A 20,156-nucleotide genomic window follows, 5' to 3' on the forward strand; every position below is an offset into this window, starting at 1 on the left:
CTTTTTAGGGATCTTTTTTAGTGAAGTACATTAAATACTCATTTTATTATCATTGGTAATATTACAAGTAGTTCAGTACATGTCTAGTGCTTACAGACTATAAGAATAATCACTGAAAGTAGACATAGTACAAAAAGTTACAAGGAAAAGTAGATTGTTGTTACAAAGAGAAACTATTCTAGAACACATAGATCTATGTAGCTAGGTACACCTTCACCAAGGTTTCTTCGACGTAGGCATTCTCTTCGTATCTTCAGATCAATGACTTTTCCAGGCATGCTATCATCTATCCAGAGCAAAAGGTAAACCAAATGACCCATTGGACATAGATGTAGCTCTGACATTCTCTGTAATCTAACTTCACCTTCATAGTCAAGGAATATAACTCCTAACTCAGGTTTAAAATGCATAGCATTGGGTGTATAGGGACCCTCATCTGGCAAGTCAAGATTCAACATATAAATGTCGATACTCTGATGACCCTTCAGGACTTCATCTAAGGAGAACTTTGTTTTATGTTTGTTTCTTAGGAATGGTCCATCATTAGGATCAGAGAACTTGAGTTTCTTCTTCCCACCTTTCTTCAAAGATGGCCTGTTAGGGACTGCGACATACCTGGACATCCTTTTCATGAGATCGTTGATGGTGTCCTCGATAATCGTCTTATGTCTTGACTTAGATCGCTAAATGGCTTGCCTGATCTCCGTCCATTCGCTGTATCCATATCGGCCAAGGTAGGAAGGGTACTTGGTGATGGAATCGAGATTGTCCCTGGTGATGAGCATTGAGACCAACATTCAACCATCTTTCGTACGTTCGTTGATGCTGACGCTGATAATTAGGGGTGAGCAGCGGAATCGGGTACCCGGTTATGGAACCGGAACCGCCTTAGAACCGCCGGTTCCGGAACCGGAACCGATATGAGTGGTTCCGGTTCCGGTTCCTAAAATACGGAACCGATTGAGAATGGTTCCGGTTCCGGTTCTCAATTTTTCGGAACCGTTACCCGCCGGGTACCCGGTATTTTTTAATAAAAAAATAATTAATATTTTTTAATATCAAATTTATATTAGATTTACATCTTGAAAGTATGTCATCATCTTCATTCTTCATCTAAATTCTTCATATAGAATGATTTGTATTTTTTTAAATTGTGTGTTCATTTGGATTCATAGTATGTAGTCGTTAAACTTTGAACATTTACTATTATAGTATGTAATTGTTAAACTTTGAACATTTTCTATTAGTCTATTATGGTTTGTAATTGTTAAACAATATTTGTAACCATTATTTTGTATAATTTGTATTCTTACTTATTTATTTAGTGTTTTGGCAATATTTTATTTTTTATTTTAAAATAACAAAATTTTAATATTTTAGGAAGCGGGTACCCGGACCCGGAACCGGTTCCCGGCGGTTCCGGTTYCGGTTCCAAAAATTTAAAAACCGCTCTAACCGGTTCCGGTTCCGGTTCCAATATCTCAAGAACCGCCGGTTCCGGTTCCGGTTCCGGTTCTTGTCAAAAAGGGCGGGTACCCGCCTATGCTCACCCCTACTGATAATCGGGCGGGACTGATTCTTTTCTTCAGCTTTGCTTCGCTCCACCGCTTGTCCTTTTCCACCAGCTTCAGGTTCTTCTCATGCTCAGCTTCTTCAATAGAAAGAAGTTTAGCCTGGGCTTGGACAGCGTTCACTTTTTTCTTGGACTTTCTCTTGGAGAGGACCTTCACAGCTAGTGACTTAGCCAGCTTTAAGCTGTCTTCAGTATGCTTCTTCTGAAGCTCTAGCTCTTCTTCAGCCTGCAATGCCTCGAGTGTTTCAGCTTCAGAAAGGAAGTCGAACTCACCACCACTAGAGGTACGAAGAAGAATTATTACTCTAGTCTGGTCGAGTGACTTCTTTAGCTGAGTCATCTGCTGGTCGGTAGAAGCACTGGAGACAAGGTGATCAGGGACCCACTCCAGTCAACCGCGAATGGTTGATGGAATTTGAAGTTGATACTTTGAAGTGATAACTATCTGAGAGGTAGAATCTTCAACTAAAGGTTGTTGAGGGATATTGAACAATACCTTCAAGTTTCCTTCTTCAGCGACAACCTTGCCTTTTGACTTGGGGTCCTGGTTCCTTGACGGAACAGATTCACCTTCCCTTCGCTCCCCCTGGGATGCAGAATCCCTGAGGGTGACTCCCTTGGTGGCAGTTGATGGCTTCTGGTACTTGATGGTAAATTCATCTTCATCATCATCGTCGTTGTCACCATCTAGGTCACTTCCAGGGTCAGGGATTTTAGGTTCATCATCTTCATCGTCATCATCTTCGTCATCATCATCATCATCATCATCACCAGCAACAGCAGTGATGGAAGGAGCATCATCCCTAGGGATGGCATCGATAACCTCAGCTGGAACAACTTCGGTGGTCGGGATTACAGGAGCAGCAACCGCTTTAGCTCTAGGAGCCTCAGCTTCAGCTTCAACTATAACTGATACTGGAGCAGCAGCAGAAGAAGAAGGAGCAGCAGCAGCAGCATTAGATGATCCACCAGCATTGGACCTCATCTCCCCCTCTCTTGCTAAGACTTGAGAGAATTGGCCAGAGAGTTCGTCCAAGCGCTGACGCTGGAGAACCATTACCTCATCTAGCCTTGACAAAGCACCGGCTAGAGTTGTCGTTACCTCACGCGTCTTATGGAGCTGGGTGCGATCATTGGAAGAGAAAGAAAGTGGGAGCATTGGAGCTGGTTAACAGAAAACATCCAAGATCTGCTGAAGAAATCCAGTCTACTGAATGACGAGAGCCTGAGCATCGTCAGCCCTGCTGGAGAGAGCAGCAATGGCGTCAGTGTTAGCTTGAACTTCTTCTTGGAGAGTTAGGAGGTGACTCTGAACTTCTTGAACATCCACTTGGATAGCGAGAAAGTTCACATCAAGGTCAGCCTGGCGGGGCATCTCCTGGTGGACTTTTGTTATCCTGCAGAGAACGGAATCAACAACGGGGAAAAGAAGTTTGATATCAGATGCCATATCATAGTCATCATCAATCTCTTCATCCCCTCCATTTTCTTTCTCGCCCCCGTCCTCTTCCTCTTCCTCAGCATCAGACTAATGCGTAGAAGAAGGACCTGCAAGAGAGAAAGTATGAGTAAAAGGCTCAAAGTTAGAAGAAATGAAAGGGTAAGAAGATGGAGTACCTGAGGGGCCATTAATGACATCCAAAGTATTGTCACTAGCGAGAGCAAAGATGTCGTCGAGAGGATGGACATCTGTATACTGAGGAGCATCGAGAGAAGCAACCTCAGGTCCAGTGGTGTGTGTCTCAGTATGAGGAAGGACAGTCGCTGATACATCATCAACATGTGTAAAGACCAAAGAAAGAGGAGAAGAGAAAATGGTTGAGAAGAGGCATGGGTGTTCAGCGGTGGCGGCGCTTATATTCACACCTTTACTGATTTGGGTCACTGAGACGGTTGGGGTAGGTACCACTGATACGACAATGATGGGAGAAATCACTAAATACCTAGGAGGGTTAGCTAAAGACACCTCGAGAGTAAGGCAAGTTTCAATAGTTGAAATCTTTCGAGAGGCTTCAGCCAGAGACGTGGTTGTCCCCTTTTTGGACTTCTTGGTTCTCTGAGGAGAACCAAGAGTTGGTTGAGAGGGTCGTTTTGAAGGGGTTTTGGTGGCTTGGCTGGACTCGAGGGGGTTTACCCTTGCCCTGGCCACCTGAGGAGATGAGGTAGTGATGGACACAATAGAAGTTAGCGCCACATCACTGTCCCTCATCTTATGATCCAGAATCCTGGATCCAAGCTTGGAAACCTGGAGGTTTCCTTCCATGAAGTAATTATCTCCAAAGATCTTAGCAAAGACCATCGAAAGGAACCTGGTGTAAGGCACCACCTTTTCTCGCTGGTGCTTGTGCAGCTTGAGAACCAGGTCATCAAAAATGACCGCAACATAATTTATATTGCGATGCTGAATCGCAGATACACCTATGGTTAAGGCGATCCTAGAGGCCTGGTCCTGACCTCCAGTTTTTCCACCCATGCACTGGATGAAATGAGAGAACAGGTATTGCGAGACAGCTGACAACCTGTTCTTCTCAATCTTGGACAAGGACTTCATGGGAGCATTTGAGTCCTTCTTCATTGGCCATTGATAGCCAATGGCGTCGAGACACTCGATGATCTCGGCCGTTGTGGGTTTGCTGTCGTAGGGGCCTTTGGGAAGGCGAAGAGCCATCCTCAAAGTGTTGACGCCAAACTTCACTTCCATGCGGTTGAAGGTGAAGTTAACCTGCTCCACTTGGCATCCAGGCTTGACCTCGATATCGATGACTTCAGCAGTGAACCAAAACTGCGGAAGAAGTTCTTTCACCATGATAGGCTCATGGTTGAGTGTGAAGTCTAGCGACGATTGTTTGAGGAAGTCGGCCGCTTCTTGGTAGTCCGCCTTTGATGAGGGGATAACCAGCAAGGCAATGTGGTTGTTGGCCTTGAAGGATACCTCATCGAGAAAGAAGTTGACATTCTTGGCGGCCATCTATTTTAATAATAAGATAAACAGGTTGTTAGTAAAAGAAAAAACAAAGATTGTTTGGGAGAAGAATATAGAAAAGTTTTTGAAACGATAAAAACTTCTTTTGAAAAATCCTTAAAGAAGGTTTAGGGTTTTTTTAAGTAGAATGTATATATAGAAACAATATTATAACCAAGGAAGAGTTGATTACATAATCTTTGTTGTTTAATATATTAAGAGAACAAGGTTCTTAAAACAAATTAAACGTTTCTTATAACAGAAAATAAAGAAGAAGAAGAAGATATTGACATTAATGGTTTGGAGAGTAAAGGTCAAAAAGAGTTTGAAGATTGAGAGAGTTCTTGCTTTGGAGAAATCTTAGCAGAGGTTCGTCTAAGAATTTTGAAAGCGTAAAGAGAAAAGTGGAGAAAAAGTCTCATATTTATAGGTAGGAGAAGAGAGAAGGAATATGAGAGGGTAAAAAGACGACGGTTCGGGAAAGTGGTCATGATGAAAAATACCACATTCTCATCCATGATTGGATGACATTAAATGAGGTAGCTTAATGACAGAACCTTTTGCGCGTCTCAAAGCGTTGTGCATAGTAAATAGAGAATGTCGTTATTAAGACGGTTCATTAACTATTTTCTTTTAAAAACAAAGGGTTTTTAAAAAAAACGAAGAGTCATACAGTGTTTAACTAAACACTGATAAGACCGTTTAAAACATTTTATCACAGAAGATAAAAGACTTCAGTGAGGGTTTTAAGACATCAGTGTCAGTGATAAGAGAATCACTAAAACTGGCATTTAAAAACAAACTTTTTAATCACTGATTTAGAAAGGTTTAGTGATCGTTTTTTACTTTTAAGAGAAGTATAAAGATATATGTATAGATATGGTTAATGATAAGAGAATCACTGAAACCAACTTTTAAAACATTAGTTACTGAAGAAGAAAAGCTTCAGTGAGGGTTTTAAGTCGAAGAAAAGAGAAGAGTAATCATATCTGAGAGAGAATAGATATATTTACTCAAAAGTTCAGTGTTAGAGATAGAGCACTGAATCATTTCACTTACTGAGTGATGTTTAATAGCTGAAGATTAATCTTCAGTGTTTAACATTCCCAATTCGCTGATCAAGATGGTGAATCTTGTCTCATCAAGAGGCTTGGTGAAAGGGTCAGCGAGTTGATACTCAGTTGGAACGAAGTGAAGTTCAATATCACCATTCATAACATGATCTCTGATAAAATGATATTGGATCTCAATATGTTTGGTCTTGGAGGGAAGTACAGGATTATTTGCAATAGCAATAGCACTAATGCTATCATAATAGATAGGAACCTTTGAAAACTGAAGATCGTAGTCCATCAGCTGGTTTTTCATCCAAATAATTTGGGCACATCAACTACGAGTGGCTACATATTCAGCTTCAGTTGTTGATGTGGACACTGAATTTTTCCTTTTGCTTGTCCAGCTCACCAACTTTCCACCTAGAAGCTGACAGTCTCCACTTGTGCTTTTCCTATCAATTTTGCAACCTGCAAAATCACTATCTGAATAACCGATTAGGTCAAAACCTGAACCTTTAGGGTACCAAAGACCCATGTTAGGAGTTCCCTTAAGATATCTGAATATGCGTTTGACAGCGATCAGATGGGATTCCTTTGGTTTAGCTTGATATCTTGCACATAAGCAAATGTAGTACATGATATCGGGTCGGCTTGTTGTTAGACACAGCAGGGAGCCGATCATTCCTATATAAACAGTAACGTTTACAGGCTTTCCATTTGGATCCTTATTGAGAGAAAGTAGAGGAGCCATTGGTGTCTTCATAGATGAACTGTTGGATAGATCAAACTTCTTCAGCATGTCTCGAACATACTTACTTTGGTTGATAAAGATATCTTTATCTTTTTGTTTGATCTGGAGACCTAAAAAGAAAGTTAGTTCTCCCATCATGCTCATCTGATATTCTTTCTTCATGCGTTCAACGAAACGAAAACATAAAGAGGGATTAGTGGAACCAAAAATAATATCATCGACATAAATTTGGACTAGAATGATGTGACCCTTAACTTTCCTAAGAAATAAGGTTTGGTCAATCNTTTAACCCATAAAGAGCTTTATCCAACCTATAGACATGGTTTGGATACTTAGGGTCAAGGAACCCTATAAACTTCCTCTTGAAGTTTCCCATTAAGGAAAGTGCTCTTTACATCCATTTGAAAGACTTTGAAGTCTCTATGCGCAGCAAAGGCTAGAAACAGTCGAATTGCTTCGAGTCTAGCCACTGGTGCGAAGGCCTCGTGATAGTCGATCCCTTCTTCTTATCTATAACCCTGAGCAACAAGCTGAGCCTTGTTACGGGTTACCACACCATCTTCCTCCAACTTATTGCGATAGACCCATTTGGTTCCTATCACTGATTTGTCAGATGGACATGGGACAAGGTACCAGACTTTGTTCCTATCAAACTCAATGAGCTCCTCTTGCATGGCAAGGACCCAACTAGGGTCAGAGATAGCATCATTGATTTTCTTGGGTTCAACTAAAGAAAGAAAGTTGACAAAGAGATAGATATTACCCAGACCACGACATGTCTTGATACCTGCATCTGGATCACCAAAAATTTGATGAATTGGATGGTCTTTTGTCCATCGCTGAGTCGGTAGAAGAATTTCGTCTGAATAAGCGAGTTCAGGAACAAAGGATGAGGCTTCAGCAGCAGTATCTTCAGCAATAGGGACTACTGCCAAAGGAGCCTCAGATTCAGCGACTGAAATAGGTTCAAAAACTGAAGACATTTCATTTATTGATTGATCAGTGTTTGAAGTAGAAGGAGGAACACAGCTAATGGGCACGGCAGCAATTTCTGAAGAAGATGCGTTGGAGTGACTAGTTGTAATTGAAATGATGAGAGGATCATCTTCAGCTTCAGGAGATTCAGTGCTGAGAGAAGCACTGTAGGAAGCTTCAGGTTGTCCATAGTGAGAGAACATCCAGTTTTCTAATTCATTCTCATCATTTAAGATGAGTTTTGAATTAGCTGATTGAGATTCGTCAAAGGTGACATGAATAGATTCCTCTATCGTCTGTCTTCGTTTGTTGAATACTCTGAAGGCTTTGGATACAGAAGAATATCCAAGAAAGATTCATTCATCAGCTTTGGGATCGAACTTTCCAAATGGGTCGCGATTGTTGAGAATGTAACAAGTACAACCAAATATATGAAGAAAACTTATAGAAGGTTTTCTTCCATGAAAAATTTCATAGGCTGTCTTCATGAATCTTTTCACCATCAACGATCGATTTTGAGTGAAACAAGCGGTGTTGACATCTTCAGCCCAGCATTGAGTAAGGAGATGGGATTCGCTGAGCATTGATCGAGCAGCCTCAATGATTGTTCAATTTCGTCTTTCAGCGACCCCATTCTACTGAGGAGTTCTCACTGAAGAGAAGTTGTGAGAGATTCCCTTGTCTTCAAAGAAGTTATCCATAATACTATTTTTGAATTCAGTGTCATGGTTACTTCTAATAGATCGCACTTTAACATTGTTGAGTACTTCTATTTTCTTGATGAACGATATGATTTCTTCAGGAGCTTCATCTTTGGATCTGAGAAAGAAGACCCAAGTGTACCTAGCATACTCATCAACAATGACAAGTGTGAACTTCTTTCCAGCTAAGGATTGCATGTTGACTGGACCAAAGAGATACATATGCAATAGTTGAAGAGGTGTAGTCACTGAAGAGATTTGCTTAGACTTGAAACTAGCTCTTGTGTGTTTTCCTTTTTCACATGCTGAGCAAAGAGATTCCTTTGCAAAAGAATATTGAGGAAGACTAGTGACAAAATCATTTCTTGACAGCTTGCTGAGTGTCTTGAAGTTGAGATGAGAAAGTCGTTTGTGCCATAGCCAGTTGATGTCTGACGAGGCTTTAGAGAAGAAACATCTATTCTCAGTGAGAGAAGAATTCATATTAATGATATATACATTCTCTAGATGAGAACCGGTTAAGGCAACATTATCATCTTTGTCAAGAACTTGACACGAATTCTTCGAGAATTTAACTGTATAATCTTTATCATACAGTTGGTTGATGCTAAGAAGATTGTGCTTTAGTCCTTCAACATATGCAACGCATTTGAAAGTTGGTGCACCATTGGTTAATATACCAAAACCTCTTGTATATCCTTTTCCATTACCACCAAAGGTTACGGAAGGTCCTCTTTCTTCCTTGAAATGAGTTAGCAAGGATTTATCTCCAGTCATATGTCTTGAACATCCGCTATCAAGATACCATATACCTTTGACGTCATGCACGAGGAAACAAATTAAGAATGCTATTGGTACCCAACTATTGTGGTCCAGCTTTGTTAGAGGCTTCATCCACTGGAACTGATGAATCAGTATCAGTAGATGGCATCACTAAACCTGAAGAGGTTTGAGTGGAGTGTTGATCCCAGATCTCTCAATAACACTAATATTTAAATTAAGAATAACCTAATTATGTCGCGTAGATGAATAAAATGACGAACACTCAAGAACAAAATATGAATATTCAAATAATATACTTGAGTGCCGGAATATTCACTTTATTCCAAAATGATAGTAAAAGCGTTTACTGATTACAATAGGCCTAACACCTATTTATACTAGAAAGCTAAACAAGTAGATAACTATCTAGAGAGAATATCTAGCAAATCATCTAGGAAATATAAAGCTTATCTAGACATGGATAATGAATAAAACTAGATAAAACTTTGTAGAATCCAGTTGTCTTCCATGGGGTGTTATTCAACCTTATCTTGATATCTTCATCGTATGCCTCTGGATGAACTATTGTAGAAGACTCCAAGTGTTAGTAACCAGAGGGGCTATGAAGATGCATGATTCATCGCATCTCTGGTCAATTCATCGCATCTCTAGTCGATTCATCGACCCTCTGGTTGTATAGAACACTTAGCCATTTTGCCTGGCAGTCTTCCATCGGCCTTCTGGTTCTTTATCACTTGTTCTTCATTACTTTTACACATAAGAATTATGGGGTCTAACAATCTCCCCCTAAGTAATGAAAGAACAACATAAGCTAATCTATGAACATTCAAAGCATAAGTGATGAACATAGACTAAGCTAAAGAAAAACATCCTTTACCAAAAAAAAATTCATTGGACTGTGATGGATGAATTCTTACATGTGATGGAACAAAAAGTTATTACAATACAAAGCAAAGTACTTCATTCATGATCTCCTTGTGTTATCTCCCAGAAGCACATCAACAGTCCTCTGAATCGAATGACTGTTGAGATCTCATGAATAAGTTGTTGTCCCTCTCCCATCGGCACATGAGGTCTGCCCAATCTGTCTTTGATGACCTTCTAAAACCATCCAAGTGTTGTTGTCAAGTACTTGAAGGCTTCAGTCAATCGAAAGAATTTCTTCACACCAAACTCGTTCTTAAACACCAAACCGAGCTGTGGTTGTGTTAAGACTAAGGCAGATCTCTTGTCCTGCAGGCCTGGAAAGTCTTCATCTAGAGGAGTGCAGGATAGTCTATCGATGCCTAGATTAAAAGAAATTTGAAAATCAATCTTTGCTCTGTGCTTCACCAAGGTCTCCATCGTTTGAACAATCGCTTAGTTTGCCATCCCAAATTTGATTCCTTGATCCTGTCGTTGAGCCGTGTGTGCATATAGATCAGTAAGTCCCATAGATTGAGATTGATCAAGTCATTGTCATTGAAGACACTGACCTGTCCATGAGCTCGCTCCACAGTGTACTCGATGTACTTGATAGCCCTGTTAGCGAAGGTCCACATTTTGATGTCCATAACCGTCTTGATTCCATCGTTTGAGAAAATGGCCTATGGTGGATCGGTCATCTGTCTTACAAACATGTGGCGCAAGAGGTTCATAGACTCTGGTGATAGCATGGGAGGATTGAGTACGAAACTTTCATCTCGTGATACAAGTACTGATGGATATTCTCCATCATCACTGGCTCCCTTGGTGGCATCTCTGGACGTCTCCTTAGCGACTCCATGTTTGCAATAATCTCATCAACTACGCCTTGAGGAGGATGCCTCGATGAGGAGGAAATGTCTACTAGCATCTGCGGTGGTTGGGTGATGGGTTTTGTTTGGGCTAAGGGTTGTGTATGGGTTGAGGGTTGAGGTGATGGAATGGTAATGGGTTCTGGTTGCGATGGTTCATGTTGGGTTGGTTCTGTTTGGGGTATTTCTAGTTCATTAGGCTTTGGTTAGGTTGTTTTTGGTTCAATGGGTTCAGTTCGGATGGGTGGTTGTTGAGGTGAGGTAGGTTGGGTGATAATGGGTTCTTGTTGGATGGGGAGAGTGATGGAAGGTTTTGTGTGACGAGGGGTTGGTGATGGAGTTAAGGGTAGGTTAATTTCTGGTTGTGGGGTAGATGGGTTTTCATCGGATGAAGAACTCACCTCGATGGGTTCTTGGGTACTAGCTATGGGAACATGTACATTGTGTACATCTTCAGAGGGCTGAGCCTCTGGTTCCCTAGCTTGGGTTCCTTGGGATGTTGAGGTTGGTTGGTTTTGAGATGGTGGTGGTGGTGGTGCAGCGGACTCCATCGGTTGTTGAGCAACCAGGTTCTCCCCCTCATTAGGACCTAGACCATGATCATCTTGGTCAGGATCCTCATGCCTTGGCCTCTTTAGTGCGTGGCTCGATGAGCAGGAGGCTCTGCTCCTTTTCTTCTTCCATTGCCTTGTGTGCTCGGCAAGCGTATGTACTCGATCTCTTGTGCGTTGTTGTTCCATTGTGCGAAGAAGAGAATTTGTACGTTCTTGATGTTGGAGGAGACTCTTCTTCAACGCATTGGTTGGCTCAACAGCTCTGGCTGCGAACTTTGCACTTATCTTATTGAACGATGAGATAAGTGCCTTGGAGAGAGCCTTCATGTCGGCTCTAGTGGCATAGTCTGTTGGGGTGGTGGATGTTGTTACGGGAGGAGGGATTGAGATTGAGGTGGAAGCGGGTGGTGGGATGTTGAGGGAGGCTAACATATTCCTCACCTCTGCAGTGAAGGATATAAAGGCTTCCTCAAACGATGGAGCTGTAGAGGAGGGTGGAGGAGGGGTTGGTTGAGGTATTTGAGAGGTTATGGTGGCTGGAAGTGAGGAAAGGGTAGTGTGTATGTTGGTTATTTAGGTGGAGAGAGAGGCGATGGCTGTATCAATTGATGTGGTTGGTGGGGTAGGTTGAGGGATTTGGGCAAGTATGGTGGCTAGGAGTGTGGTGAGGGTAGTGGTTATGGTATTGAGTTGCGTGGTGATGGAAGCTACGGCCTCATCGGTCACAGTTGCCTGGGCCGTGAGGGTAGCAAGGGTGTTCATGAAGGTTTGGTTGCGTATGGTGGAGAGGGTGGATGAGGCGTTGTGTTGTTGTTGGACGGTTTGTTGGAGCATTTGTAGGCAGGTGGTTTTGTCTTTGGTATGGGTTTCAAGGGTAGCAAGGGATTGTCGAAGGGGTGTTAGATCGATGGCTGGGGTGGATTCGACAATCCTTGCTAAGATGAATTTAAGGTTATCCAAGGACCGCTGAGTTGAGTCTACAAAGGCCTGGAACTCTGCCTTTGTGACAAGATCAGCTAAGGGGGTAACCCCTGCAGCAACAGATGCTGCAGGTTGTGCCTCAATTCCAGAGGCGCCCTCATTGCCTTGTGTGAATGTAGGCAATAAAAGACTTCCATCGAGTCCTCAATAGCCCTCTAATGAGGAGCTATCTCTTGATGTTGCTACATCAACTTCTTCTTCCTCGGATTCAGAGGCCGAGTAAGAGAAGTAGGTGTGTGTCTCCTTCGCTAGATCAAGTATCGAAGGGGGTTGTGCATGAATAGAAGATCGCTTTGAACGATCTATGGGAGTTGCAAAATCAGAAGCAACACATGCTTCTGGTTGTGTGGTAGGTTATGGTGAGCCATGAGGTGATGTGGCTCTTATTTCTTCATCGCCTCCCTGTTGGGAGAGAGGCGATGGATGATGTGGTTCCTTAGCAAAATCATTTCCAGAGGCCTGAAGAATGGCCTCTGGATGGCTAGCTTGGGTTGGGATTGGACTGGGCCGTTCTTGTTGAATACCCCTTTGGCCTTGATCGCCAGGGGTAGCAGATGTGGTTGCCTTTGGGAGGTGGGTGGGAGAGTTGTGTTTATTGGGCCGGGGGATGCGTGAGGAGTGTCATCTTCTTCATCATCCGATGAAGACGACTCCTACGCTCCCTCGTGTAGCAACCCACGTTTTTCCACCAGTTAAAATTTTACATAATCATATCCATGAAGCAAAAACATGATATTGTTTACATAATATGAGAAATTATATGGGTTAAGAAAAATTTTGTTAACATACAAAATACAAATACATAATATTGTTTTAAACTTTTCCCTTTCCTTTGTCTTGTAATGTACGATGACCTGCAAAACAGATTAGCCCAACAACTGAGCATTAGACCAAAAAGGTCTAGTGAGTGTATAAAACTCATACAAACAACTTACATTCCAATATTAGTAGTTTAGAAATAGACCTGTACAAACATATGCCTTTTATCTATATTTTATTATAGATTCTCTCTTTCTCGTGGTTACACTGCCATTACCACTCTCTCGCGGTTACACTGTCATTATATCTTTCTCGCGGTTACACCGCCATTACTATTCTCTCGCGGTTACACCGCCATTACATCTTTCTCGCGGTTACACCGCCATTACTTCTTTCTCGCAGTTACACCGCCATTATATCTGATTCAAATCAAGTTAAACTAGCAGTGGAATCTAATCAAACCAGCCAGATATAAAATCCGGTCAACCTTATCCGAACATGAAATCCGATCACCCTGTCCGGATATGTAATCCGGTCACTTTGTCCGGATATGAAATCCGGTTAACATATTGAAACCAATTATAGAACCCGGGTAATGTTTGAGCTATTTAACAATTAATCCGGACAACCTTTGAGCGGTTTAGGGCCACATCGGACAACCTTTAGCCGGATTAGGAAGTAAAACGAATGATACTTGACCGTTTTAGAAAATACATCGATGAGCCTTTGAGCGCTTTAGGATGAACCCGGACACCCCTTGTTCGGTTTAGGTTGAATCCGGACAACTCTCGTCTGGTTTAAGATTGAATCCGGACAACAACAACAACAACATATATGAAATTCAATATAAGCCATTCTAACAACAACAAAACTATATACATAAGATTAATATACAAAGAAAATTACACTCACCTTTGCTTGAAGTTGACCAACTTATAGACTGAATTTCTTTCAAATCTTCACTCTCAATTTCCTAAGAAAATTTTCTAAAAGAAGAAGAAACTTTTCTTTTCTCTTACACTTGCTATATATAGCAAGTGTATGGCCGCCTTTCACCAAAAGCAAGCAATTCATATATTAATACACACACATACACACACACCATTCTTACTTACATATCCTGAATATGTAAAAGAAATTTTAGACTCTTAAAATACTTAAACCGAATATTACACCTTGCTAGCATCGGGGGAAGGCTCTATTTGCTCTGGGGTAGCTGCCCTCGGTTCTTAGGCCAGCAGAGAGCGTTCATACTTCCTACGTATCTCAGACGTCTCGGGAATGACGCTTAGCATGGCCCTTGAGATGGTCTTTTCTGTCGTGTAACCATCCTTAGAGATGGTTGGGCGATGGTCATTCATCAGGTATTGTGGAGTGAATGGTTCTTCGGCTGGTAGATTGTGTCTCCTCATCGCGTCCCTTATGAATAAGGCAAGGAACCGCGGGAAGAGGACAGAGGATAGTGGCTTTCCTGCGGCCACGAATTTGCATTTCTTGATGACCGCTGCATGTATCTCATTGTAGATGAGGAGTGCATAATCCAACGGTAGGTTGAAGAAAAGACCATACATGATGGTCATGATGTTGATGTTCCCTTGATCCATGCTCCCGAGCTTACAAGTGAGGGCTTGGTTCATGATCGAGAAGAACATGTTCCACATTGGAGGCAAGAATTGCCTCTTGAAGTTCGATGCATTGCGTAGGTCACGGTTGTAACCCAGCATCTTGATGAAACAGAGAATGTCGGAACTGGTGGGTGGCTCGACATAGTGTTCGATGTTGAGTTCCTGTCGAGTTAGGATACACAGAACCTTGGAAACCTTTACGCGGGAAATCTTCACCGAGCAAACCATGTCATTTGGGACATCAATGTCCCCCATGATACCACAGTTCTTCGGGAAGAACTTGCAGGTTTGCCAATATTGTTGCACGTATTTCAATGGCACCCCGTAGTCAGAAAGGGTGAGAGCAGGTTGGAGAATACAGTTCTGAAAGAACTCGATCATAATGGCGAATCTGTCTTCAAACAGGTTTGTACAAAGGTCAATAGCACGGTTGTTGGATTTGATGGGCAAGAAAACCAGTGCTAGGCTATCTGCGCCGGTCAATTGCACATGGTTGTCGTTGTTGTGAGATTCGTGTGATGGGGAGGAAGCCATTGTTGGAAATGGGAAGAAGTTGCAGGTTCGTCTTAGTCTCGTTGAAGTTTTTGGGAGCGTAAAGAAGACACTGGTGGAGAAGACGATTATTTATAAGTGGAGAATTGGAAAGGTTTTTGGTTTAAGAAATATTATTTTAATAAGTAATGATGGTGGTTTAGGACGTTTGGGTGAAAAGGTAGTGGTGATGGTGATTGTGGCCGTAAACCTACATAATGTCATAAATGCAGGTGAACATAATGTCATAAATGCCGTAAACTCCCCATAGAATTAATAAGAAGGGTGAATTGGATGACCAGAATCTCTGGTCTATACAACCAAAGGCTCTGGTTGTAAATGATGATTCAAAAATATGTGAAATACGGTTAAGATGATGTATATGGATATGAAAAAGACGGGTCTTTGGGACCAGAGGGCTCTGGTTCCAAAGACTTCTAATCCAGAAGCTCTGGTCTTTATAACCAGAGGCTCTGGTTAAGAAGACGATGAAAAAATAATATTTTGTGAAGTCCAATTTAGACCAAAGGGCTCTGGTTGCAAAGGACTTGGAAACCAGAAGCTCTGGTCTTTGGAACCAGAGGCTCTGGTTGCATGAATGAGAAAATATAACTAAGTAATATGTATGAATGAATGAGGGAGACCAATTTTGGGACCAAAGAGGCTCTGGTCTCAAAGGATTGGAATCCAGAGGCTCTTGTTGTGAAGGGGGTACTTAGTGAAGAATTACAAAGCATTTGCTTTGGACTAGAGGGGCTCTGGTTCCAAAGGCGATGAAAATGTTTGGCCAAAATTAAACAAGTCTTTCTAATTAACCAGAGGCTCTGGTCTTTAGAACCAGAGGCTCTGTTTTAGAGTACTTGGGTCTTGTGCCCTTAGTATTTATCACTTGTAGGCATAACCATGAGATATTGAGGATCTCTGGTTTTTAACTAAGGATTGCCTCTAAGTGGTGAGATTCAGCATACCTATCTTGCTGACAAGAAATAAAAATCTTTTCTCATCAAGAGCTTTTGTGAAAATGTCAGCAAGTTGAATCTCTGTAGGAACAAAATACATTTCTAATGTAACTTTTTCGACATTGTCTTTCAGAAAGTGGTAACTCACATCGATATGTTTGGTCTTGGAATGTTGCACAGGATTTGCAGAGATGGCTATGGCACTCTTGGAGTCACAGAGGATGGGAATCTTTTCATATTCAAAGCCATAGTTCTTAAGTTGAGTCTTCATCCAGAGAACTTGTGAACAACAACTAGCAGCAGCAACATATTATGCTTCTGCTGTTGAGGTTGAAACACAATTTTGTTTTCTAGATGTCCAACTTACCAGTTTGTCCCCCAAGAGTTGACAGCTTCCAGACGTACTCTTTCTATCAAGCTTGCAACCTGCATGATCTGCATCTGTGGAAGCTATTAGATCAAAGCCAGAGTTCTTAGGATACCAGAGACCTCATGAAAAGGTTCCCTTGAGGTATCTAAAGATCCTCTTGACCGCAGAGAGATGAGATTTCGTAGTATTAGCTTGATACCTTGCACAAATACATGTAGCAAACATAATATCTTGCCTACTAGCAGTTAGATACAGAAGTGATCCAATCATGCCTCTATAGGTTGTTACATCCACAGATTTGCCTGATGGATCAACAAACAACTTAGCTCCTGTAGCCATTGGTGTTCTCATCGATGATGAATTTGAAAGAGAGTATTTCTTCAGAAGGTCAGTCAAATATTTGGGCTGATTGATGAAAGTCCCTTCTGGAGTTTGTTTTATTTGAAGACCAAGGAAGAAACTCAGTTCTCCCATCATACTCATCTCAAATTTACTTTTCATCAATTCTGAGAATTTTTCGCAAAATTTAGCATTGGTAGAACCAAATATGATATCGTCCATATATATTTACACAAGTAATATGTCACCTTTATGCTTCTTAAGAAAGAGGATTGTATCGATTGTACCTTTTTCGAATCCATTGTCAATGAGGAAAGTAGAGAGAGTATCATACCAGGCCCTGGGTGCTTGTTTCAGCCCATAGAGGGCTTTGTCCAGAAAGTAGATGTACTCTAGATACTTTGGATCTTCAAACCCAGGGGGCTGCTGCACATATACTTCTTCTTGAAGCTTACCATTAAGGAAGGCAGACTTGACATCCATCTGATAGACCACGAAGCCTTTGTATACTGCATAGGCTAGGTCCTGATGGCCTCAAGCCTTGCAACGGGAGCAAAAGTTTCATCGTAGTAAATCCCTTCTTCCTGGCAGTAGCCCTTGGCAACAAGCCTGGCCTTGTTTCTTACTACTATGCCATCTTCGTCCTTTTTGTTTCTGAAGAACCATTTGGTTCCTATAGCCGTCTTCCCTTTGGGTAGAGGCATAAGGGTCTACACTTTGTTTCTCTCAAACTGGAGTAGTTCTTCTTGCATTGCATCTATCCATTTTGGGTCTTGTAGAGCTTCATAAATCTTCTTTGGTTCGATCATGCTCTAAAAATTGGCGAAGAGGCATTCATTGACTGTTGCGGATCTCGTCTTGACACCAGATGTTGGATCACCAATGATTTAGTATTGTGGATGGTCTTTTGTTCACTTGGTGCAAGATTGGGGTTCTGGAGCAACAAAATGTAGTTCTTCATCAACCGATGGAACTGCTTTCTCCCCCTCGAAGAGATCATCTCCAGATTTATCTTCTGTCTCTAGCTCTGGTTCTTGTTCTGAAGACACAGAAGAAGTAGAAGGTGAAGTAACATGAGTTTTAGAAAGAGATGTACCTTCAGTATTGGAGACTTCATGTTCTTCATCGACTCTGGAAGTGGGTTTAGCAATAGGTGCATGTCCAAAGACTATTTCTTCGAAGATGTCTTCAAATAAATGAGCTATCTCTGATTCATTTGGTTTGGCAAGTGATGAATCAGAGGCTCTCTGTTGAAGTCCGAGTCCTGAACTGCTATGTCTAGAAGTCATTGGTGAAGAATCATCAAAAGACACGTTGATGCTTTCGATAACCATCTTTGTCATTTTGATGAAAACTCTGTAGGCCTTGGCGGTTTGAGTATAGCCCAGAAAGATCCCTTCATCAGCTTTCTTATCGAACTAGCCAAGATATTCCCTGTCATTGAGTACAAAACATTTGCACCCAAAGACGTGGAAATATTTGACATTTGGTCTTCTTTGATTGATGAGCTCATAGGGAGTCTTCTGGTGCCTCTTGTTGATGATTGACCGGTTCTGGGTGAAGCAGGCAATGGATATAGCTTCAGCCCAGAAGGTGATGGGTAACTCCGATGAAGCAAGCATGGTCCTTGCTGCTTCTACGAGGGTTCTGTTCCTTCGCTCCACTACTCCATTCTGTTGTGGGGTTCTTGTCGCTGAAAAAAGTTTTGGGAAATGCCTTAACTGATGAGGTATTCATCGATTCTGGCATTTCTGAATTCAGTTTCATTGTCGCTTCTAACTTTGATAAGTTTGTGATGTAGAAGGTCTTGGAGCCTTTTTATCACCCCGATGAGGAGTTCTGGAACATCTGATTTCTTCTTTACGAACTCAACCCAAGTGTATCTTGAGTATTCATCAACTAGTACCAAGATGTACTTCTTTCCAAAGAGGCTTTGTGTAGAGATGGGCCCACAGAGATCTATGTGGATCATGTCCAAGGGCTTGGTGCAGGAGGTTTCTGACTTTGTTTTATGAAAGGCCCGTTTCAGCTTTTCCATCTCGCAGCCTGAGCATAGATGGTCTATTTCAAAATTAAGATCTAGAATCTCCTTGACCAACTTCTGTTTGGCTAGTTTTCTTAAAACGTCAAAGTTCAGATGTGAGAACTTCTGATGCCATAGCCAATTTTCATCGCTCTTTGGGGATACAAGGCAGAGGGTGTCTTGTCCCATAGAGGATTGAAAATCCAGAAGATAGAGATTCCCCTCTCTCTTTGCCTTGATGATGGTTTGGCCGGGCTGTGTTTTGATGATGCAGAAACCCTTGCGAAATCTGACTTCAAGACCCTTGTCGCAGAACTAGCTTATGCTCAGTAAGTTATGCTTCAGACTTTCAACATAGGCCACTTTGCTGATGGAGATGTTGTCTTTTATGAGTGTGTTGTATCCCTTGATGGTATCCTTACTGTTGTCTCCCAAAGTGACAGAGCCTCCAGGTTTGTCGATGAAGGAGGACAATTGACTTTTATCACCAGTCATGTGCCTGGAGCAACCTGAATCCATATACCATGGTTGCACATGTTGGTCCTGCAAGACAAGTTAAGGGTTTTTAGGTACCCATTTCATAATGGGTCCACGTTGGTTAGTCGGAGATGCGACCTCTCTCTTTTCATCAGCCCTCTTGGGAGTGGGCTAATTTCCATTACCCTTAGCCTTTGCAGGCTTGGGTTTGTTTGCATTTCCCTTGCCCTTAGGCTTGGGCTTTTTCACGTTTTCATTGGTTTTATCATTATAGCTATAGACGTGTTTGGAAAATATGCAGTGATGAGTTAACATATGGTTCCTCGGGTTTTGAAAAAGAGCTAAACATTGGCAGTTAAGATTTCTAGGACATGAATGTCTAACTTTCTTTTTATTCGATGAAAATGAAGAAGAAAATGCAGGGAATGAAAATCTTGTCCTAGCATCAGTTGTTTTTACAAACTTCCTATCTAGTTCATATTTTTTGTTTGTGGTAGGCTTGGTCTTTACTTCTCTCCTGAGGAAGGACTTCTTTTCTTCAGCTGAAGGAGAAGAAAAGTRTTGGTTAGAATGTTCAGAGGCAGGCCACTTCTGTTTCTGCGTGCGAGTAAACTTAATGAACTTAGATGAAGTACTTGGGCCTTGTGAGGTATCATTAGCAGATTTGGTGTTACTTTGTTTTCCTTTTCCTTTGTCTGAAGTTTTCATAGATTCTGGAACATCAGATTTCATTGAGGCCTTGATGTTTTGAGGCTTCTTATCCTCAATGATCTCTGGTGATTCGCAGACTATCTCTTCTTCAGATTTAGAGTCAAGAAAGTCTCTCGCGGATTTTTCGAAATCAAAATTGTCATGGATGTTTGTGGGAGGAATGGGTTCAGAGGTTGATGGTTGAGAGTGATCTGTTGGGGGTTCCATCGTTTCTGACTTAGATGAACTTCCAATATTACTTGGATAGTTTAT

The sequence above is a fragment of the Cynara cardunculus genome (genome assembly GCF_001531365.2).
Source record: "Cynara cardunculus var. scolymus isolate 2C chromosome LG 2, CcrdV1, whole genome shotgun sequence".
In the NCBI taxonomy this organism is placed as follows: Eukaryota; Viridiplantae; Streptophyta; class Magnoliopsida; order Asterales; family Asteraceae; genus Cynara; species Cynara cardunculus.